This window comes from Doryrhamphus excisus, linkage group LG22, assembly GCF_037039965.1.
Source record: "Doryrhamphus excisus strain RoL-2023G ecotype Guam linkage group LG22, RoL_Dexc_Guam_v1.1, whole genome shotgun sequence".
NCBI classification, from domain to species: Eukaryota; Metazoa; Chordata; class Actinopteri; order Syngnathiformes; family Syngnathidae; genus Doryrhamphus; species Doryrhamphus excisus.
In genome coordinates this window covers 6,104,217-6,130,280 of record NC_136378.1, presented here as the reverse complement: position 1 = coordinate 6,130,280, position 26,064 = coordinate 6,104,217, and the positions used below count along the sequence as shown (strand labels likewise).

Sequence of the window (26,064 nt, the reverse complement as noted above, 5' to 3'; positions counted from 1 at the left end):
TGATAAAAACTTTAAATGGCATAATTTAAAATGTCTTTTCATACCACAAAATCATTTAAACCATTATTTTTTTCTGCTTTGTTTGTGTATATATGTAAATAGGATATGTGTAGCCGGTCTAGCCGACCCTCTCTTGTCTCACTGGGATAAAACTCTGCGTTGTGTTGTGCGAATAGATGAGACGGGGATCACCGCTGTCTTGCCACTGGAGCAGGATTTATTTGAAACCAGCTGTGTGAATAAAATAAAATCATCAACGCTATTGATGTTGCAGATGAGTGCTTGAAGAGGAAGGGATGTTGCGTTGAGGACCCAGGGCGAGAGGTAGCCATGATGTTCAGACAGTATTGCCCAGATCGCCAACAGGCTCAGCCTCAAAGCGGCGGAAGAATGGACATCAACTGAAGTCCAAGATCGCATCATCAAGTTCCAGTCAGAACTTAAGGCAGGTACCCGGCCTAGTTTCCATGTTCCATGGGCAGTGTGCCACACGCAGTCACTCAGACTTCGGAGTTGTCGCCACAACAGGCTCCGCTTGTGGAACCGTCATTGCCCCCTGTTGCTGCCTCTCAACTGTCAGCTTCGGCAGTCCTGTTCACTCCGTCCTCATCCACCGACACCTGTGTGCAGCAGCTGCAACATTCTTGTGGCCTCCCACCACCGGGCCCAGTGGCAGCCAGCAAGGGAGAGGGAGTGCATGCCCTCATAGCCCTTTTGGATCGTTTGATGGCACTTCAGAATGTCCACGTGGCTGCTACTCCAGCCGTCCCGTCAGAATCATATGGCCTAAGACCCTTTCAGAAAAAGCTCTGTCGGGTGTGTGATGCAACCAATGATTCCACCCTCATGCACTGTCGACGAGAGAATCTGTGCCTGGCTTGCTACTCCCCTGGCCTTTGGAAAAGAGACTGCAAAATGCTGGACTGACCCCGGCCAGCCAGGCCAAACCCAGCCAAAGCCACATGTCGGAAAACTAATATGCCCACGTTTGGAGAGGGGCTGCGTGGTACATGACCAAAACACCCTCAGTGCTGACGAGACAGATCTTGAGGTTCTTTATGTTAATACATGCTCAGCCGTAACTGATGACTGAAGTTGTTGTCCAGGGTTCTCCAGGTGTGCGTGCTTTCAGCGAACTGTTCTATACTCAGGTCCGAGTGAATGACAGGGTGGAGCTGAAGGGCATGATTGACTCTGGGTCTATGACTTGCACTTTGAGTGAGGAGGCTGAGTGTTTGCTTAGGGAAGCTGATGCTTTAGTTGGTGAACCTCAATCAGCAGGACAAATTTTGTTAGTTGGTTATGGGGGTAAGCAGACACGACCCAAGTATGTACACGATGTGACAATTGTGACAATTGTCTGTCTATGGAGTCACGTGTTATGTCTCAGTGTTGGTGATTCCTGGTCAGCATGACGGCCTTATTGTTGGTTCCAACGTCTTGAAGTACCTGAGGGCTTGAGTACCTTATGAGGGCTTGTGTCTACAAGTGGTGAGCAGTCACCTGTTGACTGTGAACAGTTTTTAGATATGATGTCATGTACCACCAGGTGGAAGGTTAGTGATGTTCCCGACAAGATTGGCACTGTGAAGCTGCAGCGGGCTGTACACTTTTGCCTCAGAGTGAGCACTTGCTGGGGGGCAGGTTGCCTTGTGGTGCCCCAATGCTATGCCCCTTTCTATCTAATGTTCGGATGTGTCCCGAGATTGCCTGTGGATGTGCTTTTCAAGTCTGTCCTTCATGATCCTGTAGTTTCGGACTTTGGCACCTACTCCAAGACCCTGCTCTCATACCTGTCAGAGGCAGCTAGCTAACACACAAACAAAGAGCAAGAACATCAGGCTTGTCAATACAACAAGAAGATCAAAGGTGTTGCTCTGCAGCTCAGCGAGTGCTCCTAGCTACTAAAGGGGAGCGTGGCAAGAGGAAGCTGGCCGACAAGTGGGAACCTGTGGTCTACACAGTTGTTGAACGGATGCCCTCTATTCATGTCTACAGGATCAGAGACTCCTCAGGACAGAAAAAAATTTGTGCACAAGAATTTGCTGTTGGACATATCCGTCCTTCCTATCCGTGAGACGCTGGACAACCAGTTGGTAACCCCTTCCTCATGTGATGACCTCAGTGTGGCGGATGGATTGAGCAGCCTAGAGCAGGAATCCTTTGTGGTTCATACATCGCTGTGGGTCTCGACTGACTCCCAACATGCTCCATCTGATTTACCTGAGATGACTGATATCTTGGACTTACCTGTCTTAACGGCAGATGCACCTAGGCTCAGCTTGTATCTACTGGGAGTGTGGACGTGTACCCGACTGTCTCACCCATTGACTCTCAGACCGCTCTTTGCCCACCTGACCTTGACCAATCGTTACTGCGTGGTAGTGTGATCACTCCTGTTGGTAGGGTAATTAAACTTGTGAGTCAGCTTATTGAGACCATGGTTTAATGCTTTTGCTCAGGACTACGGCTGTCTGGGACTGTGGCTGTCTTGTAGTAGGGGTTGTGTTCATTTGCGCATATGTATGCTATGCAAAATGCCCAGGTATGATGGGACCAGGGTTGTTGTGGTGTAGGCCGCACTACATTTTTCCACAAGGGTTTGGAGGCCCGATCAACCAGTTTACTCTTATTGATCTGACCGACAGTTTTATGACTGAAGTTAGATGAGATTCTTCTGCATTTGGTCCTGGATTATAGCATTGGTATGTTTTGGTGAAATTCAGTAAGCAATTTACTATTTTGAAAGCCAGATTATCAAATGTTTGTTTCAATCTTTTTTTCCATTCTTTATGAATCAGCAGTAAAACATAGGTAAGTTTCAAAAAGATATCTGTTCTCAACTGAGTGGTTAGCATGTTGCATGTTGGCCATCATGAAGACCTGGGTTCGATTCTCTGTGTGGAGTTTGTGTAAAAATGTAGAAGAGCCATAAATATGTTTTTGGTCTTTGGTCTTTGGTAGCAAATTAGTTAATTATGATGAACACATCATCCTAAGATCTATATTTATTGTCATGCAAAGTAAAAGTTATTGAAATGTATTGTTATTGAATATACATGACTTCTAATCTAGTAAGAATTATTCAATAAAAAATAAATTCATGGACTTCTGGTGGACGACTGCATGGAGTAGACGCAAGGTTCTTTTAACACCATTTTCACTCCTCATTACGACATCTTATTTGCTCTTTTTGGGTTGACAGCTATTTTACTCACGTTTGCTTTGAGTGACATCCCTTCATGGCAGTACAGTGCCAAAAAGGACCTGCCTACTGACTTAACGTTAGAGGCTATCTCCGAGCTGCACGATGGCCACAAACAGTGGCCGGTGACTTTAAAGAACCTTTTAACCAGCTAGAAAACAAATATGGCCAAGTCTGCGTCACTGTGAGCAAACAAGGCCAGCGTCTTTCCTCCTGCATCAGACAACCGAGCCAGCCTGTGAGGGAATTGGCAAATATTTGCCCCGGCCTGCAGGAGAACAATGCTAAAGCTATCAGCTAAAGTCAAGGACCTTGAGAAAGAAACATTTCCACTTTAGTGTTATCTTGTTTACATGCCTCTGCAATATTAAGGTACACAGTTTTCTGGGGCCTTGTTGGATTGTTTGCATTTCTATCATACTGTAGTTATAATAGGCTGCCAGGAGTGTCAAATGCAATTTAATAATTTAAGCTTGAGCTTAAGATTTGTGAGTTACAGGAAAATTTGGTTCAGAATAAGTATGGCTGTTTTTGAAGAGCTTGCTGCTTAGTTTTTGGCAGCTGTCTTGAGGGAGGGGGCGCTATAGGGCGTTTTTTTTTTTTTTTTAATTACTTGCCATGTACAGCCACCTCTTATTTTATTTCATTTTGTGTCTTCCAGGTACCACACATTTTATACTAACATTTCTGCACCACTAACTGATAATAGATAGTGCACTAAATTCTGGTAGTTGGAACCTTAAGGGATTAAATCACCCCTTAAAAGGGAGGAGAGTATTTGCACATATAAATCAATTTAAAGTAGCATTTGTGTTTTTGCAGGAGAGTCTTATTCGTGGCTCTGGTTAATGACACAGTAAGGGACCAGCACTTTAATTTTTCATTCCAAGCAGAGACCGGGGGGATGGTGCCTTAATTCTTGATCGTAAAAAACATCCACTTTGTGCATCACAATGTTCTATCAGATGTTAATGGTCATTTCGTCATTGTCTCAGTGAAGACCCGGGCTCACATTCTCTCATGCTAGGTGGCCATTATAACTGTTTTATGGATCCGGTGCTGGACCGCTCCTCTCTCCAACCCTGTTCTGAAGTGCAGATCAGCTTCATACGTTCAGCTCTTTTTGGAAAAAGTCTACTTTCAGTGACTCTGATATCCGGTGTCTCCTTCACCCAAATAAGGGGTGTTCTGTATTTTTCTCTCCTGTTTGCCATACCATCAGTACTACAAGCAGTTTTCCAACTGACTTAATATCACCAGCCAAACCAGCCATGGCAAGCAGACCAAAAAAGTGACTGATGCACGATTGTGCCTGCTGTTATACATAAATGCACAGTGTACGTAATGAAACACCTTTAAGACTGCAAGGTGTATACTTATAGGTTATGCCCCCAAGTGTCAGTATCAGCTCGAGACCGAAAGTCGAGGCAAACCATGTGATGATCTTATTATCACATACTATTTAATCATGAGCTTAATATCACATACTATTTAATCATGAGCTTAATATCACGTACTATTTAATCAAATGACCATTTTGTTTCCAGAAAATTTTCAGTTTATTACATGTATTATATCTAAACAGTGTAAACACAATAATTACAATAATATTTTATCAACAGTCTTATCTTATCAATGTCTGACAATTAAAGTTCCATTAATCAAGTTTGGTTTTTTTGGTGACTGGAGAAGCACTAGGAATATTTATAGTAACAGTGACATTTCCTGTCACATGCGCGGAGAGCACAGACGGCAGCAAAACAAACGCTGTGTGTTCGTGCTTGTGCGCTGTTCTCTGATTGGTTGTTTCACGGGCACGATACCAGAGCAGCGTGCTCTTAGTGGACAGCTACGGGGGCTGATACTGGACATGGTTAAACTCTATATTTTATCAGTATCACTGCCCTGGGCTTTGACACAGTATCATTTCGGCCTTTTCCTGTATCATTCATGGGCGGTTTCTAGGGTACAGGGCCAATTAATACTGTAGTATGTGATGATGCAATGTATTGAAAGGGGTATAACCTTTCAGCATGCTTATGTCAGCCATACATGCAGAATGCTTGTTGCCGCTCCTGTGCTACTGTACCTAATATTGTGGGGAATCAATACAAGTTACCATTACCATTGTCTGTGAACTGCTAACTGAAAATTAACAAAATTCTTCTTTTGTAGGTAGCACGCCTTTTTTATGATGACATTTGCAGAGTCGATCTAGGGAGAGGCGGTTGCTGTGTGTGACTGGCCAATCACAGAGCATTTTTATTTAAGCACGAATACAGATAATGACGAAATGTACTCATTTAATACTCGTATCCAGCCATGCATTATCCGTAACAAACACTTGTTCATAATAGGTGACCTTTTTCCGTATGCTCACTCACCTGCAATGGCATAGTAACATCAGATCACGCCCCAGTCCTACTATCCCTGGCTCTCCCAAATCTCTCTCAAGTTAAAAGCACTGGTGATTCAATTCAAACCTTCTTTCTGACAGCAATTTTGCAAAATTAATGGAAGACCAAATACATTTTTTTCTTACAGAAAAATTCCCCCCAGATATATGTAGTTTAGTAGTTTGGGATGCTTTCAAGGCATATATATAAGGGCCAAATTATTTCCTATTCCATTTAAACGAAAAAGAGGGCAGACAGACAGAATTAGCAGACAAAATTAAGGAATTGGACAATGTCCTCAATCTAGATATCCTGATCTATACAAAATGCAAAATCTAAACTACATTTTTACTTACATCACTGAGTGCCAGTTTTGCAGTATCACTTGGTTTCATGTTCATGGCGAGAAAGCAGGGAAACTATTGGCTAACCAGTTTGGATAAATGTCCATTACTCTAGACACAAAGAAGGCGTTTGACCGCATAAAGTGGGCATACATATTTGGGGTTCTATACAAGTTTGGTTTTCATCCAAGCTTCATCATCTGGATAAATTTGCTTTACTTAGTTTCTACTGCTTCAGCCTTTATCAACTCTCAGGTGTCACAACCCTTTAATTTTCACAGGGGAACTACACAAGGGTGTCACTTCTGCCCCTTATTATTCGATTTGGCCATAGAACCCCTTGTAATAGCGAGGAGTAGTAGTAGTAGCTGCTTTTATGTGCAGATAACGTATTAAGCTTAATTTCACACCCAGATACATTCCGACCTGCTCTGTTTCCCTAAATCATTTTGGTCACTTCTCAGGGTATGAATAAAATTGTAATAAATTTTCAGTGAGGGAGGTCTGGCAGTGTTCCCGTTTAAGATTGTGGAAAACAAATTTACTGATTCGGCCACAGTTAGTTACAAAAAGCACAAATGTCTTTTCAACAAACTTTTTTTGATCCAATTGAATCATATGAGGCAGTCAGTGCCTGACACAGCGGTCACCCCTTTCCACTACTTTAGTTGGTCGAATCAATTTCATAAATGTGGCCGTTCTTTTTGTATTTCTTTCAATCCAGCCCAATCTTCATTTCAAATTCTTCTTTAAACACTCTGCTTTTAACTTCCTATATATGGAAGGTGTAAGCATCCCAGGTTGAACAAAATCCATCTCCAAAAACCTAAGCAAAATGGGGGATGGCCTGATATTCATTGTTATTATTGGGCAGCCAATATTCGATGGGCAATGATTTGGTAGTATTATTAGCATCGTGCCGACTGCCCCACACGGGTGGAGATGGAGTTGGATATATCTAAAAACATCTGTACTCCTCTGCCCTATCCGCCAAATATATATATTTATAACTGGTGGCAGGAGGAACTTTGCTTTCCAGGGTGTCTGCCTTTCACCATCTCTTCTAACCCTACATTCTGGGTAAGGAGTGGCGGGGACTTGGTATAGCTTGTTTTTGGGACCTTTTACTTGATAATACGTTTGTATAATTTCAGCAACAAATGGTACTTCCAGGTTCGGCACTTTATCCATCGTCAGTTAGCAAATTTCCCTGAGATCTCTTTACGAACATTGTTGATGTACTTGACTTGCAACTGTCACGTAATGTGTCAAGGTCTACTATTTATAATAAATTGCTGGGCATAAGACAGCCCTTGCTCACCAACATCAAACTTGACAGCGAACATGTTTCATACAATTTTATTTCCCCTCTCTTGTACATTTCTGGTCATCTGGTGTTTTTTTTCATTTTCATTCAATTTCTGTGTGGTCAAATAAAATACATTTCTTAATACATAACTTACTCCGGTTTTTTGAGACAACATCATGGTTTTGGTACACAGTATAATAGATGTTCCTGAAAGTCCACCTGAGAGTATAATTAAGGAGGGAAGGCTGCACACTGCTTTCAATTCATGTATTCTTGGCATAATTTTCCCATACATAATAATTTGTCTGCTGGTCATTCACAGACTCGGCCTCTCTTGTTGCATAATGGATGGCTGCAGGAAGAGACGTGATTACACATTTGAAAGCGATACGGATTAGTTCAGCATTCTAGGGGTCTGCAATTCAGTGACACTGTTGAGTTGAAGTTGACCACACTTTCAAATGACTGTATTACCGCATCCAACCTCAGAATTAATGATATGCTGCAGGAGGCCTTATTTATTTCATTATTAGAGACAATCCATATTGATGAACATCTGCAAACAATACAGATGTAAATATGCCAGATTATAGCACAACTGCTAGTTTCCATCTGTAGCTCCCTGGCAGGTAACAAAGAAATAACAAAGTAAAAACAATACACAGTAAATAATATAAAAAATAAACACAGAACATGAACAGTGTAAATAAAGACTTGCTAGGCTTCCCTTTGTGTCACCCACTTTTTGAGATTGGTTTGAATATTGTGTACACCTGGGAATTTCTTACTGTTGATGGTAAACTGTTTCAATATTGTGTTCCTTTTACAGCACTGTTTGTCCAAAGGTGGGACATCTGTGTGGTAATTCACAGTCCCCACGAGCTGTGGCCCTAGTGGCTATCCCGCTCACGATCCCCTTCAGTTGAATAAAATCCTTCAAGGAGGTTGTGCTGACCAAGGCAATGGGTTTGAATAAACAATGCTAAAATATATATTTTCCAAAAAGTGATTAGAAGTTATTAAAATAAAAAAATCATAGAATATAAAAATTTATATTAAAAAAATGTTATCGCTAAAATACACTTCCGGTTCCGAGGATGCGATTTTGGTTCACTTCCGGATATCATCAGCGAAAAGATCACTCGCCAGAGACTGCATGAGATTGTAGTAGATGCCATCCATGTTGAATTATCACACAGGAATGCCGTAAGTTTGACTGTATTATAGTTCATTTAGATATTTATATTTATACTATCATATTTATACTTGAAGCATTTGATTGTGTAGCAGCTGATCAATGTGTTGAGATGCACTTTTTCTGTTACAGTTTTCACCACACACACATATTTATATATATATATATATACATATATATATATATATAAAAAGGAAGGCAATTAAACGCTGCAGTTGAACTCCAGGGTCTTCATTTGTGGTTTATCTCGGTGTCACCAACATCCCTGTTGAGAACACTACAGAGGTATTATGCAGCTCAATCTGACAGCATTCAGAGAGAGAAAGCTTTTTTGCTTTTGCCATCAAGCGACCATGACACTGTGAATACCTGACAGAAAATAACACTGAATCCACATTTTTGACAAGATTTTGCCTTATAAGGGCCTGTGGTCTCAAATTTTTGATCAGCTGATGAATGGCCTATTTCAATTCAATGGTGGTTTGCAATTAATTGCTTTTTTTGTGTGTCTAACTCCAGTTTTTTGTCCAACGTCTTTGCGATCCAAAAGAGCAAAATGCAAACTATTTTCAACTGGTCTTAAATTATTCTATTTTGACCAGGAGTATGCAGTGGTGTGAAGAAGTGTTTGCCCCCTTCTGTTTAAGTGTTTGACACACATAAATGTTTGAGGTCATCAAAGAAATGTAAATATTTGTCAATAACAATACAACTGAACACAAAAGGTAGTTTTTAAATGAAACTTTTTATTATTGAGAGAGAAAATAATCCCACATGGCCCCTGTGTGAAGGTTTTTGTTTTGTCAGAAATCAAGAAGGGAACAAACACTTTTTTGACACCTTTTATCTGTAGCTATGTCTCAATGCCCTTCCCGGACCGCTCAAGGTTGACAAAGTCACCCGGACACACATGACACACACTTTGTGGCTGCATCACAAGCAAATAGCACAGATAAGAAGAGTACAAGGTGCATCCAGGGACATTGGGTCGTTACAATATTTTCCCCAACCAAGTGAAAATGCATTTATGACCAACCCACCGGTTGAAAATCATGGATTTAGACATTAAAGGGAACCTATTGTGCTTTTTCCACTTTTCTGACCCATAAATGGAAGAAGTTAGTTGGTTATTCCCAGCAAGAGAAAGGTGCATTAATGTCGGATATGCTGTTAATCCACGCAGGTAGAGAGAAACACAGTGCTCACCAATGTCTGGTAGTCCCGCAAATGTGCACTGATCACATTTCCACGACCGATTGTGTGTCAAGATTTTCTGCATTTAGTCAACGCGGCGCCCTCACGTCCGGCTCCACGGCACCAATGGTGTCTCTGACAAAAAGTGTGTAGTTAGGAAGTACTTTGGGTGTGTAACTGATCACAGCGGAGTGGGCATGCCTGGAGGCGAGCCATGGCTGGAATAAATTAATACAATTTCTGCGGGAAGCACAAATCCAAGGAAATCCAGCTGGAAAATTCTGGAAGATCTTGAATATTCTAGATTCTGGAAGATCTAGAACATTTTCTGTGTAGGTTATTGTGTGTAGCTGCTCTTATAGGAATCCGCAACTCAATACAAAGGGTTAAAAAACTGAGCATAACAGATCCTTTTATAAATATTACTCTCCTCCCAATATATTGCAATATGCACCTTGCAATCTTTAACATGTTTCCTAACTATAGGAGGCAGTTTATCAGGACAGTGGGCATGATCATGCATCAGTTACTGACAATGTTTTTTTTCTGCTTGTTTAGGGTGGTTTGGCTGGTGATATAAAGTCAGTTGGAAAAATGCTTGTAATACTGAATGTGGTGCTTTTGAGAAAAATATAGTCAGCAAGACTGACACGTTTGCATCAATCACCAACTACACACAGCTCATATGTATATGAAATATTTAGAATACTTACATATATATAATTACAGACTAAAGTCTCAAGGATGACTTACATGCATACACATATGGCTGATTTATAAGCAATAAATATAGTAACTTCTGATCAATTCAAATCAATTTTGGACTTATATACAGCTATAAGCTCCGCCCATTTTAGGTTAAACCACACCCACTTTCCACCGCGTTAAGCCCCGCTCACTCTGAGTGCAAATACAGATAATTTAGATGGGTGAACTGATACAGATAGTGGTGAACTCGCTCATCCCTACATGCATCATGCAAATGTTAATTGGTGGCTTTACCCACCATATCAGTCATGTCGGGGGGGGGGGGGGCTGTTGAACCAACAGCGAATTCTGTGATACAGTACACCAGGGAACTGCATAATCCAAACAGCACCAAATGTCACGCCCTGTGTGGGTTCGTGCGTGACAGTTTGTCTATGTTCCCTGTCTGGGCTATGGTTTCCCTTTTGAACACTCTGGTTTTGTATTGGACTTCCTGTTTTGCCGCCTCTGCCTTTGTTGCCATAGCCACCCACACCTGTCCCTAATTTGTGCTGTCTATTTAGTTCAGGTGTGTGCTTCTCCTTTTGTTGGATCATTGCTAGTTTGTCCTACTGCTACCTGAGTTGCCTCAAAATAAATATATATATTGGTCCTGCTCTCTGCATCCTGGGGTCGCACCGCAACACAGACATGCCGGACCGTGACACCAAATCTGTTATCATGGTTCCAAATCGGTATACATCTGCAATGCCCTCCACAGAAAAGAGAATCGCCAGGCACATTACTTTTCCCTTCCCTACAACTGTCCTAATGTACTAATCGTGATCATTCCATCAGAGCAGACAGGTTCCCCGAACTGGAGCTTCTCGTCAAGAAGACCAGTTGATCATTTCCATGATTTAGATTTAAAGAGATTGCAGAGAGAGACTCTTAAATGTATGAGACAGGGCTAAAACCAGACATAGAAGAAAAGCATAGAAAATAAGGAAGAGGAGAAGTGAAAGATGCAACAGCCTTTGTTGAGAGCCAGAACAAATACATCTTTATATTTGTCACTGTTCAAAGTTTAATTTTGTAATCATTTCGTTTAACGCAAGTTGTGAGGGTTTCCTAGGTTTCACTCACCGCTCTGTAGTATTAATATGCATGGACATAGTGCATGCACATGCACAACAGCAGTCTCAGAAAAGCAACTGGAAATTTGGAGAAATTTTGGCAGACTATCAATATACGATATATATCCCCATATTTTTTTTCCACAAAGTGAGTTTAGATAAAAAGCCAAAGCCAAATATGCATGCAAAGTTTTATGATGATAAAATGTAAACAATCTCATTGAACAATAGCTGCTTATATAAAATAGTATTATCCTAGAAAAAGTTAAATATAATCAATCTTCAAAGTTCAATCTTCAGTGCAATCATGCGGCACTCACGATAGTCTCTCTGTAGCCGTGTTAGCGGCATTAGCACTTCCATCCCACGGTCTGCCATGACGACAGACGGTAAGCTTTATACAGTAACCTTTATATTCGTCTTTTTATGTATATCCGCTATGCAGCCTCTCCTCCTTTGTATCTCACGGGGATGTCTGATCACGCCGCGTAGCAAAGGAGTGCTCAAAGCTAACATAACAGCTGCTCCTGAGTGTAAACAATGGAGTAAGTGGCAAGCTACGAATGTAACAAGATGAACATCCATAGCTGCACACTTGCTTAATGTGTTGGTATGATACCCAAAACAAAAAGGAAGTAATAAATAAAGCACTATTAAACACTAAAAACGCAGCAGAAGATACAGAGCTTAACCGTAGCTAGCTTGCACTCGGGCGGCACCATCTTGAAACATCAGACCTCCACATGAAATCCAATCAATATGAATGATATATTTGTTTTTGGTATTGTGCTTAACGGAAATATCAATATTTTTAAAATATTGATACATCGCCCAGCTCTAGATTTGCTATACATTCAATAGTAGCTACAGTTGGAAGCAAATCTTTGCCTAATCACTATTGTTAGCTGGAAACAAACATAGCTAATGTGAGTGTGTGTGTGTGTGTGTTGCACGTGGCTTAGCATCTAAGTGTCCGTTCCCACTGCAGAATCTTATCAAGGCAGACATTCTTTAAAGCGAATTTTGGCACTAAAGAGTGACAGTCCCTTTAAGAACCTCAGAACATCAATTTACATCTTCTGATCACACACTGATTAAACTTCCTTAATGCAGAGTTAAAGATTAAATCTCCTGCTTGTGTAGTATATACAGCATACTGGACGTCTCATTCAATTAAGTCATTCAAACAATTGCATGTGTACTCACCCATATCTGTGATGATTCACAGGGAACAGGGTGATTAGTATGCAAAGGGAGGGTGCAAGTTGCCTCCTATTAATTCCACGTTAGGAGTATATGGGTCCAGAACGCCACTGCATTGTATGCAGACACATATAGGATGTTACAGAACAGGAGCATTGGCCATCTCCTGGTGATTCACTAGTAAGTATAGGTCACCGTCAGCTTGTCAACTGTTTGTTCATATTTGTTATAATCCAGGATAATTATAGTCTTTTTTGCATGCGACAAACTGAAGGTGTCACCAACTCTTCTTCATCTTCTTGGGGGTTGGCCAACAACATAATGGCGCAATACTGAGTATTGAGAAGCAAAACACGTTTGCATTCAAGGGAGAAGAGCTACCTCGTGTATTCAATCGTTAGTTTAGATAGGTACCCTGAATAATAACTTCCATCAATTTTCTGTGCCGCCCATCCTCATCAGGGTCCCAGGGGTGTGCTGGAGCCCATCCGAGCTGACTTCGGGCGAGAGGTGGGGCACACCTCGACAGGTCGTCAAACAATCGCAATGAATGATAACAATGACATGAATTCCCAAACCTTGCTCTTATTTGGTTATACCACCTGACTTGACACAATGCAATGCATATTTTTATCCTCAACTAACCCTCACATATATAAACACAATATTTACAAATAAGATGGGACAGACAAATCAGCCCTGATGCACCCATACATCCAGACACACAGACCCTTGGAATATTGTATATGCCAATTGAATTATAGAATTTTAACTACGTACATCAAATTGCAACAAACAAAGTAGTGCACTTTAAGTCAGTCATATGTAGTCGGTTGGAAATGTTAAATATAATAAATTAAACAGGCAGTCCCACACAATTGTTGTAATAATTGAACGTTACTATCCACTACTTTCTATCTATTTTATTTTGACCATGTAATGAGATGTTTTCACCAGCAAAGGGGCATCATAGAGTGGCGTGATTCAGTAGGGAGACTGTAGCTGTTTGCCATGCAACGCTCACGACTAGATATAAAAGTACTAGAAAGTCGTTTGAAGGGATTAAACATGTTTTCCTTATGTATGTATATGTATGTATGTCGCTGTTACAGGTTGCAAGTTGTTGTGCGATGCTCATACGTACACAAATGTCAAGGGATGTGGTATATGTACGTATGCATGTATATATACACATATATTCTCAGCAATGGGTGATTTGAATTATGTGGTTTGACTCATGTGATTCTGTGCACCCAATCAGAGTTTCAACCCTTGATCACATGACATACAATAACCAATAAATAGCCAACAGGAAGACACTCATCAAACACACATGGGGAAACACTTGCTGCACAGGTAGGTGTGCAAATTTATATTAAAGCAATAATTTGTTTTAGCACTGCTGCATTTAAATACGTTATAGGCACCCACTACCACTGCCACGACTGGGAGCATAACCAAGGAGCATTTCATGTATTATATATTGAACGGAACTGGTAAGTGTTGCTAAAATTGGCTTCACTTAGCTTAGCCACCAAGCCTCATTGTGTGGGCTGGTTAGCATGAACAGCAAATGAGAATTATGGGATGAATAATATAGTACAATATTATGTCATTGATTTAAATATATTAATTGTTATATTCTAGACACCTTATGCAATTAGTATATTGAGTATTGTGTGTACACAGATCCTTAACAATAATACTGCCTGTAGTCAGAGTTGATTTGGTTAATTGATTGTGGCCCTGTGTTTATACAGGCCAGTTTTTTGGTACAGAAAAATGATGGCGAGCTAAGTGAAGGAGGCCTAGAGCCAGGACCGGCTTGGACTCCACGTGAATGACCTGACGACCCACCTGCTCCTTCAGGGCGGGTAGGAGGTTGATTGCACTGCAGCCAACCTGAACTGTTCCTCCAATTTTTTCCCCCTTTTGGTCACTACCTCTCACACTAGAGGTTCTCATTATCGTGTCACCAAGACTCAATGGACTAGTTATTATCAGCTGAAAGAAACCATTGTGATACTCACACATTGCATACCTTGTATATTTTTGTAAATTGCATCCACTGAATGGCCATTCAATCACGTACAACCTTGAGCACTTAAACTTTGAACCTTAATTGTCACTATATATCTTGTATTTTCTTTTTTTGTTATATTGTTTTGGGGTTCATGCATGTAAACACACGGTAGACCTGCATGTTCTGGATGCTGCAGAATGCTGCTAATGTTGTTGATCCACAAGACACAACCTATTACCTAGGTATTAAATGTAGATTGATTATTCCCTTTGGGGTTTTTTTTGGTTGCATGAGGCCAAGGTAGAAATTATATTTCCAGAAAACTAGCTTTATTCACATATGCCATTCTGGCAACATTGGTGTGAGTGTTGCTATCAATCCTGCTTCTGTCCATCCTTTCTCATTTCCCAGTTTCCATTAGTTAGATTCCTCTTCATCACCACCATCTCTCTTTCTCCTACTCACGCTCTTTCATCATTTCCTTCATTACAGACTCACTTTGTCATTTTCAAGCCATGTTTTGTCCTATTTTCATTTCTTCTGCTTCCCGTGCAGAATGGATTGTTGTTGTTTATGTTGTGAAGCCAGCCCTAATTCAAATAAATGTGATGGTGAATGGGGGCAAATGGATCACACTATAAACCACATATACTGTATTCTCTTTGGGTCCGATATTCCGTGAAGGCAGCCATAGGTTGGGGAACAAATTTTTTTTGCAATAAATGAAAGGGAAGTTCATGCCATATTGTAAAAAAAAGTGCACAATAGGGATCATTATAAACGAGTATCGGTTATAGAGAATGCATTTTTGCCGATTACAAGTCTAAAATGAGTACAGCTGTCATTGGATAATGTATTCACTCTTCAAGCTCTATGATTGGCCGGTCCCACACTGCTGGCTGCGATCGTCCCTGCAGCCAGCAAGTCTGTCTGTATTGTGTTTTTGTAAGTGGTGGTCCCACGCTGCGGTACTTCCAAGTGTGTGCCGTCTACTTGCAAAATATGGGGATCGGTGCGTGGTGATTAGAGCCTCAGTGCAGATTTGGGAGGATACGGACACAATGTTGCAATTTTAGTGCAGGAGAAACTTTCGCTGTGTGCAGGCAAGCAGTCCCTTGTGGAGCCTATATTATCAGATGGATACACTATACTGGATCATTGGAGGAAAGACTCTGTGACCAAAGTGCTGTCCCACTTATTTGCTAAAAATACTTTTCTTTCGTGTGTATTCCCATGTGGCGCGCATTAGAAAGAGATGAAGTGTTTCTTTCGTCTTGCAAACTGTGTAATCCTCACGAAAGATTGCTGCCAAAGCGCGCCTCAACCCGGTGTTTGTGTGTGTACCTTGTAAACCAGGCATCTCTCATTCAAACTGGCAACTTGGTTTAGTCCAATGGTCAACTGACCATAACCAGTGTACCAATTTCCACGTCTTAATGGGCAGTCTGGAAGTGCTGAGTTTGACATGTGCACCAGCGGCCGGATGATAGTGTAGCGGTGTATGTGTGACGTGGATCATGTGTGGCGTATGGACATCGAGTGTGCACCCTTGAATGTCCACACATGAGGGAAGATAGTGTCCGTATGTGGAAAGTTCGTGTTTGTGAAGTTTGCGCTTGCAGTGTGTGCAACTCCATTGGCCAGGAAGAGCGTGTTCATGTTAGCGTGGCGTGTTAAAGAGACTGAGGGGTTCTCTTTAACTCCATCACATCATCCTCTCACTCTTCACTCTCTTCCCATCTTCTTACACATACTGTCAAGTGTGTCTCACCCTTGTGAAGTTTTTTTTTTTTTTTTTTCCTGCAGTTTGCCCCCACTTGAAAGGGCACTTGTTTCCGAAGATCGGATTGGGATTTACTCAAGGACAAGGAATCCACCTTCTCTCTTTTCTTTAGGCCAAACAGGTAAATAACCTTCAAACACAGAAACATAGAAATTTAGAATGTTACGTGTACTGGTGTGGTGGACCACAAGATGCAGATGCAAGTGGAGCAGTTTCAGAGGACCTTATTCTCAGCTCCTCCGGGACGTACCCCTCCCAGTCGACCAGTTACTGAAAACCACTGCCCCTTCTTCTCACGTCCGACACAGCCTTGACCGAGAATGCAGGGTGGCCATCGACCACCCTAGGAAGGAGAGGGGGCACCACGGGGAGCTGAGGGTGATGGGCTTAATGCGTGACACATGGAAAGCTAGGTTGCACTTGAGGGAGGCGGGGAGAAGCAGCTTGACGGACACTGTTGATAATCTGGGTTATGGGGTAAGAGCAGACAAACCTGGGGACTAGCTTCCTGGAGTTCTCAGGTGGACAGCCACACCTTTTGTCCAACCATGTAGTGTGGTGCGGGTGAGCGGTGGGGATTAGCCACCCATTGGTTGTGTTCAACTGTCCTGCAAAGGGTGGACCTCGTGTTGCGCCAGGCTAAGCGTGCCCCGTGGAGGTGGGCTGATACGGACGGGACCGCACGTCGGGCTCTAGAGTGGGAAAGGCTGGTGGTTGGAAGCCTTAAGCTGCATGGAATGGAAAACGTCCAGTGGCCGAGTTTATGAAGGAGTTGTGTGCGTACGTGATCCACGGGAGGTCCGCGGCCCATGTAGTGGGCTGTTGGTGGCACAGACACCGGGTGGCTGCCTAACCAGGTCCAAATTAGCGCGCTTGGTTTGGCTGTTGCTCTGGGGATGGTAGCCGGACTAAAGGCACTGCTGACGAGAATGACCTCTGAGGGGGATGCCATAAGTTAGGCGGTCTCTAGGGCTGAGGGGAACTTGAGGTGGGCGACGAAGTGCGCCATCTTGGAAAACCTGTCGACTACCGGAAGTATGGTGGTGTTGCCATTTGAGAGGGGCAGTTCAGCCTATGTGGGACCATGACCGGGAAAGAATGAGCAGGAGGTGGAGGACCCCCGTTTTGGCCTGGTGGGAGGCTTTGTTCTGGACGCACACTGGCCAGAAATTCCCTATTGCCAATGTCATAGTTTCGCAGGGGTGCAGCTTCTGGTTGGTGACAGAGCGCTGGGAGAGGATGGCCCCCACACCGGTATTGGAGGCCTCAACCTCGACAAAAATTGGGAGAGAGTGGTTAGGATGTACTAACACAGGCGCCAAGGTAAAAAGAGTTTTGAGTTTAGAGAAAGCTGAATTAGCCTCTGGGATTCACGAAAATTGGATCTTAGTGGATGTAAGCCTGGTGAAAGGTTCTGTGACTCGGCTGAAATCTCGAATGAAGCGGCGGTAGAAGTTGCAGAATCCCAGAAACCTTTGGAGGTGCTTCCTTGGTATAGGAGCGGGGCAGTCAACCACAACCTGGACTTTGGCAGGGTCGGCTCTAAACTGGCTCTTCTCCACAATGAACCCCAGGAATGGAAGATGAGTGGAAGGAGCATTTCTTGGTCTTGACAAAAAGTATATTTTCTAGTAGACGTTGGAGGATCAGGCGGACCTGTTGTATATGTTCTTCGAGAGAAGAGGAAAAAATGAGAATGTCGTCACGGTATATACAAATTAAGCGCCCTAACATTCATTAATTAATTTTCTACCGCTTACAGGGGGTGCTGGAGCCTATCCCAGCTTCAGTCTTCAGGCAAGAGGCTGGACTGGTCGCCAGCCAATCACAGGCGCCCTAACATATCGCGGACGATGTTGTTAACCAGATGGCTGGTGAGACCAAAGGGCATGACAAGGTACTCGAAGTGGCGGAGGGGGTTATCAAACGCTGTCTTCCAGTCGTCTACTTCGCGAATGCACACAGGGTGATAAGCATTGAGTTTAGAGAAAGCTGAATTAGCCTCTGGGATCCACGAAAATGGGATCTTAGTGTATGTAAACCTGGTCAAAGGTTCTGTGACTCGGCTGAAATCTCGAATGAAGCGGTGGTAGAAGTTGCTTGAGTTTAGTAAAGAATTTGGAGTCAAGTGGTGTGACTGCAGAGTCCAAGAGGGGTAGGGTGTACTTATTTTTAACAGTAATGAGGTTGAGGGCCCAATAGTCAATGCAGGTGTGCAGAGACTTGTCTTTCTTTTCAACGAAAAAAAAAAAACAAAAACCTGCTGCCAGGGGGTAAGAAGAGGTTCGGATGTGGCCAGTGGATCTCAGGTTTAGAAATATTGTAAAGGCATGCAGAGGGGAGGGCAGCGCCTGGGTGGAGGTCGATGTCGCAGTCATAAGGGCGGGGGATCGCGGCGACTATGGGTCTGTCATCAGGGGGAAGCGCCGCCAGGAGCATATTGAGGCAGGTGCCCAAGCTCTCCATCATGGCCTCCTGACGTGCTGACAGCTCCTGCAGGAAGGTCCCCATGGCGGTTAGTACCTCCTCTTGTTTGCCGAGACGCTGCGCTTGGCTGCAGAGAGACAAAGAGAGAGAGATAGAGAGGGACGAGCACCACAAGGCACAGCAGTGGGCGATTGCCACATAGAAAACATTTTCCAATAAACTATGATCAAACAATATACCCCAAAATCAAATAATGTAAACAAATTCTAAGTTGTATCTACAGATCATAACGCTCAATGCAACTACAAAGACAAATATTCCAGCAAGCTCACTGTCTCCTTCTTCCTTCTTGAAACCAGTTTTGATCCTGCAGTCTGTTCTTCCCACATCCAGCCATGCAACCATTCCACAGCTTTCTCCTCACTGTCCTGTTTAAGTGTCCCAAGCTCCCCTCCTCCCAAGCTGCTTCAGCAGAGCCATTTCGATGAGATGAATCAGCTGCCTGAATATTTCCAATGCCAGACGGTTCCATTTTGAGTTCATGTATTGTCCAGGACATCCAGAAACTGGTACAACTCCTTTAGAACTGGTTTGACACCGACAAAATTGGTCCCTGGATCAGACCAAATCTTTTTGGGATGCCCTTGAATAGCCGTGAACCTGGATAGCTCTGTATGGATTGCTCTGCTAGCCATACAGCAGAACACGACTCCCCAAACCTTCATTGTGACTCTCTTCCTCACATCATCTTTGACCTAATATGGGCCAAACCGGTCAACTGCCGTGAACTCAAATGGGGCTGCAGGCCTAGTTCTCTCTTGGGGCAGATCAACTATCACTTACTGACATTTTCTAGCTCTGGCTTTCTTGCAGATCACACAGTTTTCAATTACTTTTTGAGCAATTTGTCATCCCTTGATGACCCATGTTCTCCTGCTCAAGTTCAGTAAAGTTGCAGCCACTCCCTCGTGACCTTTACTGTGAGTTTCCCGAACAAACAATACTGAGACCCAGGCACTGTAAGGTAAGAAGGGAATGCCAACTGTGTCTCCATCAAAAGCGTGGACTCTCCCGCTACAAACCAATACCCCTGTTTCATCATCTTTGAAGACTACCAGCTGGTCTATTGTGGTGGTTGGAAAGCTCACACCCTCTTGTGTAGCAAGAAAAAGGTGTCTTAAAGCATCTTGCCGCTCTGTAACAGTGATGACCCCCGCTGACGAAATACTCTGGACACTCCAACTTTGGAGTTCCCAGGATGCTATTTTGGCCTGCAAAGCATTTTGCTGCCCTCCAAATCTGGGAGACCGTCTTCACCAGGCATGTCAGGTTGCTGAACCATCCTTCATCCACAGGTTTTGGACAGCAGCAACGCCAGTTGGCCTGCAAAGCTCCGGATCTGGTGGCTCTTTCTTCACCTGAACTCTAGTGAGTGCTGGAGTAAATGATCTCTTCTGCGTCTCCCCAGCTCTCTGGCAGTTGCTGATACATCCTTTGCAGACTTTACTGGCCATTCATCAGCTGGTAGACCCAGCAACAATGGTTGTTGTTGCCATGGTGAATATTCATCAACATCTCCTGAAATGCTCTCCGAACAAAAATGGCCCCTTTCAGGTGTTGTCAGGCCAATGGTGTCATACAGTCCAGCAACATGGCTTAGTAACTCTCGGCGTGTCAGTGAATCTGGCGTCTGGGCTCTCACTTGCTCCAGTCCAAGGTCCTGGCCAAATCTCAATTTCCTCTTCTTCCTTGAGAAGTTTATCCCAACCATAACTTGAAGGTTGTTATCCTTTGTATTGTTATCGGGGTGTAGCCGAGGCCAAGAGATTTGTTACTCTCCTCTTTGAGCTGATTTGGCAGGATCACAGTCTTTGGAGTAGCCAAAGAGAGTAGAGTCCCTCCCACTTTGACCAGAGAGGACCCACAGCTTCACGTACAGGTTTTTCTTATGCTTGATGTCCCCACAGACGACAGCCTGAGACACTCCCCACAGAGCTCCTCAACTGGTTTGAGGCTCTGATTCTGGCTTGTCTTTGCTCTCATCGGATTTCTTTCGTTGGCATTGGTTGTTGGTCCAGCTGTTCATAGATGCTCTTGAGGAAGGCAAGAAGATTGCCAAAGCGTTTCTCTGGTCCATCACTAATCCTCTCAGCTGCATAAAGAAGCCACACTTTCTTCAGTTCATCGGGAAGCTTTCAGCTTTCAAATACCAGAGGATTCTTTAACCGGTGTCACCAAGGTCACTCAGGTCTTCAAGGACTTTCTCAACAACTTGTATGAGCTCAACAATTTTCTTGGACTGATGACCTTTAACAGCTGGAATTCTCTGGAGCTCCTCAACTATCTCAAAGGCAATTGCAATTTGGCTTCCAAACCTGTTCTCCAGGACACCAAAGATGTCATCTGTTGTGTTGTAGGTCATCAATCGAAGATCTCATTATTTTCTCATCCAGGCTGTCAAGGAACTTTTTGATTTTTGACCCAGTGGGTTCTCCTTGCTCCTGAAGGGTCCCTTTTCCAGCGTCAAAAGTCACACCTGATGCCAGTAAACTTGGGGAGGGAAGCTGGTTTTAATCTAATGGCTGATGTTGGGTAGTTGTTGGAAGCTGCATTCACAACCTTTCCAGTGTCTTCTTTGGCTTTTGTTTCAATGAACTCTGCATTTCTGGACATTAAATTGGGGATCATATACTCAAGCCCTCGCACACGCAGCTGGAAACTTTTCTGCTCTGCAACATTTCCATTGTGTGGCTGTGCTCCTTTGCCCCTCTTCAGCAGTCTTTCAACAGATTTTTGGTACAATTTAAAAAGTGTACTTTATGCCTACAGAACACCGAAGAGTAAAAATGTCTATTCTAGTCATCAGTGCTCGGGGATTTTAACACTTTGGCATTGCTGTGTAGATATGGGCCTGAAATTAGCAGAATTAGGATCTGCACCACAGCATGTTTAAAATTTGTGGGGACCACACCTGAACACAGGCTGCTATTACTGCAGTAACATATGGTCCTCCAAGTAAAGACAACCTCTTAAGCCAAGCAGGGACAGCATCATTCGGAGAAACAGAGGGCTTCATGTGACCAACAATCTCCTGTAAAAAAAGACACAGTCACAGGCTCAAACTGGTTAAAAACAGCACACAGACTCTGGAAAGACGCTGACGAGATTAAAACTGAGCAGAACTGTGGAGAACTGAGCAGCAGTTGAATAATTAGTAATAAGGCAGTGCCTAGCACCAACCTGAAGTATTACAGGGAAGAGCGACATCAGATAAAACCGTCACATGATCAGAGATTTAAAAGAGTCAATGAGGTTCAAAAAGTCCTTTGCCATTAGCTTATCAGGACAACACACATTTAAATCACAGGCAATAAGAATGTGGTCATATTTAGGCAGGATTTCAGCCAGGAAAACAGAAAAGTATTTCGGGGGCCTATAGACCACAGCACACAATACAGTCTTGCACTTATAAGAGCTCTTAAAAACAGTGGCTATTCCTCCACCCTGACCAGACAACAGCGGGGAGTAAAGAAAAGCAAACGTTCATTAGAAGCGCTGGACTCACCAAAAGTCATCAACGCGTCAGTCACAAACATAAAATCCAATCCATGTGAAATAAAGAAATCCTTTAGGACAAAAGTCTTGTTTGCGAGCAATCAAGTGTTTACCAGACCAAGCCTGGCAGGGACCGGCGTGTCTGCGACGTTTGCTGTCCGGGGAGCCAGACACAGAAGCCAGAGGTTGCAATGATTTACCCCATGCCAGCGGGGATGAGGAGAACAGAGACGCCGGGGCTGGAACACCTCATCCGGGCTGATAACAGGTGTCAGGCAGGAGTTGACAGGACAGTTGTCGGGAAAGCGCCGGGAAATGAAGACACCACACACAATTCCAGGCTCAGTCCAGGAAGGAGAAGAAAAGTCCACCAGGGAAGACTTCAGCCTCACCAGCCAACCACTACGTCTACCCTGACTATGGGTGTGCTTATGCCGAGAAGAGAGGCCCGGGGTACAGCAAAGGTGAACAGGGATTCTCGCCAGAAGCCGGGGCACGTTCTCATGTCCATTCGGACCCAACTTTACTAGATTTTCAGCATAAAGCCTTAAATCCAACAGTGCTTGGCGGTTGTACATCAGCAGGGAGCTGACATATAATGGGACGAGTGGCATACACAGCACAAACACATAGCGCACAGGCAGGAACAGACACACACACCGACGCCTTCTTGATCAAAAGTCACAGTAAATGTACATTTTTCCCTTCCATTCATTAGTGCACTTAAATGACAAAGAGGACACTCTTTAGAAGTCCCCAAGTCCAATACAAAAATATTTATACATCTTATTTTAACACATTTTCATAAAGAAAGATTATATACATGTCTATATAAACAAAAAAGACAAATACACAAGTCTGTGCTAAACCCCTCCTGAGCGCCATTACCCCTTTTACAGATGGCAGCTTCCTAGCTTACATTGCCATGTAGCACCTAAAACGTGGTGCAAAATACTGTTTTAAAAGTTCCTAAAATATACCAAACATACTCAAAATGTTCCCATATTGCAGCACTGTAACCAATACATGTAACTGCCCGTGACATACCTGAGAAGGGGAAAGATATTAATGAGGATGGCTGGACATGACGTCTCCCTCTGGCAGCCTCATCCACAATGGAGCTGCGGCCATTCTGTGGCCATTTGCAGACACAGTTGAGGACAAAATTATTAGCCCCCCTATGAAATTTGAAGTTTCTTCAAGATATTCCCAAGTACTTTTTTTAACAGAGCAAGGAATTTTCCACATAGCATTTCTGAACATACACATTTTATTTTGAAGTCAGAAATTATTTATATTTGTACACCAAAACAGAATTATTGAAGAAAAAAATAAAATGACCAGTGACATTATTATTAGCCCCCTTTAAGAAATGGCCATATATTAAGTCATTTGCACAAACTTTTGTGAAAATCATGTGCTTTAACTTCACAGGTGATGTTCTTAAAGCTGACCAGGTGAATCGGGCGATTTCACTCAACAATTAAGTTAAAACGTGGTTTAAAAGCCCAAGTATGGGTATTTTAGCTCTTAGTTGGGAAAGCCCCATGCCGAAAATTCATGAAATCAGTTTGGACTTGAGAAAAATAATTATTGATGCACACATAGCAGGAGAACAATGTACAATGCTCTCCAAGCGTTTCCAAGTGTCAAGAACTGGAGTGAGAAGTACAATTGTGAGATTCAAGGACAGCCGCACAATAGAGAACAAGCCTGGCAGAGGTAAGAAGCGGAAGGTTTCAAAGACGCAGGACATAAAAACTAGTAAGAGATGTGCCTCAGTCACTTAATCCAGTGATTCCCAAAGTGTGGGCCGTGGTGGTACTGCAGGTGGGCCATGAGAGGTCATTAAAAATATGATTCATTGTTGCAATATTATTTTTAAAATTATTTTTATTGTTAAATATTTATTGCATAATTAAAAAAAATATTTATAGGCCCAAGTAATAACCTATTGAGTGTTATTGACCTGTCACAATATTTTAGGAACTTTATACAGTTTATGATTGGAACGTAGCTCTTTGGTCATCATGCCAGGGGGTCATTAACGGAGGAGCATGTAGTATGTAGTGGCGAGAAAAATGGAAAACAGAAAAAGCATCAAATGAAAACGATAATGAAAACAAATCTCTGAAAACAAAAAAGAGGTGTCATCGGAAATATTCCAGTGAGTACATATGATTTGGTTTTACAAGTGTTGGGCCAGAGGACAACGTAGTACAACCTGTCTGCCTGTTGTGCTCGAGGTGCTGTATAATGAAGCTCTGAAACCTTGGAAGCTGCGCCGCCATCTGGAAACTAAACATGAAAAATATTAATCAAAGCCGCAAAAATTTTTTGAAAACAAATTAAAAGAATATCAGAGCCAACGAAAAATGATTGAATCAACGTGTGTCACTGGAAGTGACTACAAGAGAGCGGCGCAGGTGTCCTAGCGAGTTGCAAAACTAACAGCAAAAAATGGGAATAATAATAATAATATTAATGCTGAGAACGCAGCATTTCATCTTTCTATCATCTATCTACTGTTTATCGGACAAAGTTTATAGGACAAACATTTTTTTAGATTTTCAAGTAGGCCCTGAGTTGGTAAAGTTTGGGAACCCCTGACTTAATCAATTAATTATTCACCTTCTAAACCAGCACCTCTCAACATCAGCTAACAATCTATCACACATCTGCGGTTCAGAAGGCAGCAGATGCGTCTGGAGGGGCCGAGCAGAGGCGGAAAAATCTGCATTTCATTCAGATTGTCAGTTAATAATGTGAGAGGACTAGAAAAAAAATGCTTTGTGAAATACAAAAGTTGAGTTGTGGTTACCAGCATTTTATTAATTTTCTGATAAAACACAAAAATAATTGGCTCTTGGCCATTTTCATTTTGTAAAAGTATATCTCACAAGAAAAAAACTTGGTGACTTTGAATGTAGTCAGTAGTACATTTAAACATTGACACTTCATCTATGTGATCTGTATTGGTATCGGCCGAGTCATGGGTTATCTGGATCGTTATCAACAGCCTAAAACCCCGATCGGAACATCCCTATTAAGTAAACAGTTGGACTTGTGCTGTGTATTAACAGTATGTCAAGCCATGCACCATATTGTACGCTCACCGCTAAATATGTGCAAACAAAATTGTGCCATAAATTTTCAAAATTGTAACCAAAAAACACAATAACCGAGGTGGGCTGCTAACTGAGGTTCCACAGTAACTTATTCATATTATTTTGGTCATTTTCAATACAATTAGACAAGTGCTGGAACACACAAAACATTCAAATGTAGAACTTTGCAGAGCTACTTTCGAAAATAAGATTTTTTTTTTAAAAAGGTCTTTCTGCAGCTTCAGTCAGTGTAGTTTTGACAAGTGCATGGTAGAATCCTGGCAGTAGATTTTAACATTTCTGGGCAGATATGTGTGCATTGATAGCTGAAGATAAGAAAGCTAGTTTTGATCATTGAAACTTTTTGCAGGTCATGTCGCCTTGTTAAAATATATGTTGGACAGTAGCCTGCTGAGCTTGTAACAAAGCACCAGCAGTGATTTTCTTGTGTATTTATAACTCTTGTTGGGAAATCATATTTTTGCCCACATAGTTGAAAG

At 42.6% G+C, this 26,064-nt stretch overlaps 1 long non-coding RNA gene across 1 annotated transcript; it reads left to right on the top strand.

The window, feature by feature from the left end:
• The first annotated feature begins 13,935 nt into the window (after positions 1-13,935).
• On the top strand, positions 13,936-14,750 carry LOC131110624 (uncharacterized). The gene is made up of 3 exons (XR_009120924.2): positions 13,936-14,025; positions 14,093-14,165; positions 14,430-14,750. It is a non-coding gene; the product is annotated as an uncharacterized LOC131110624 (long non-coding RNA).
• The last annotated feature ends 11,314 nt before the right edge of the window (positions 14,751-26,064 follow it).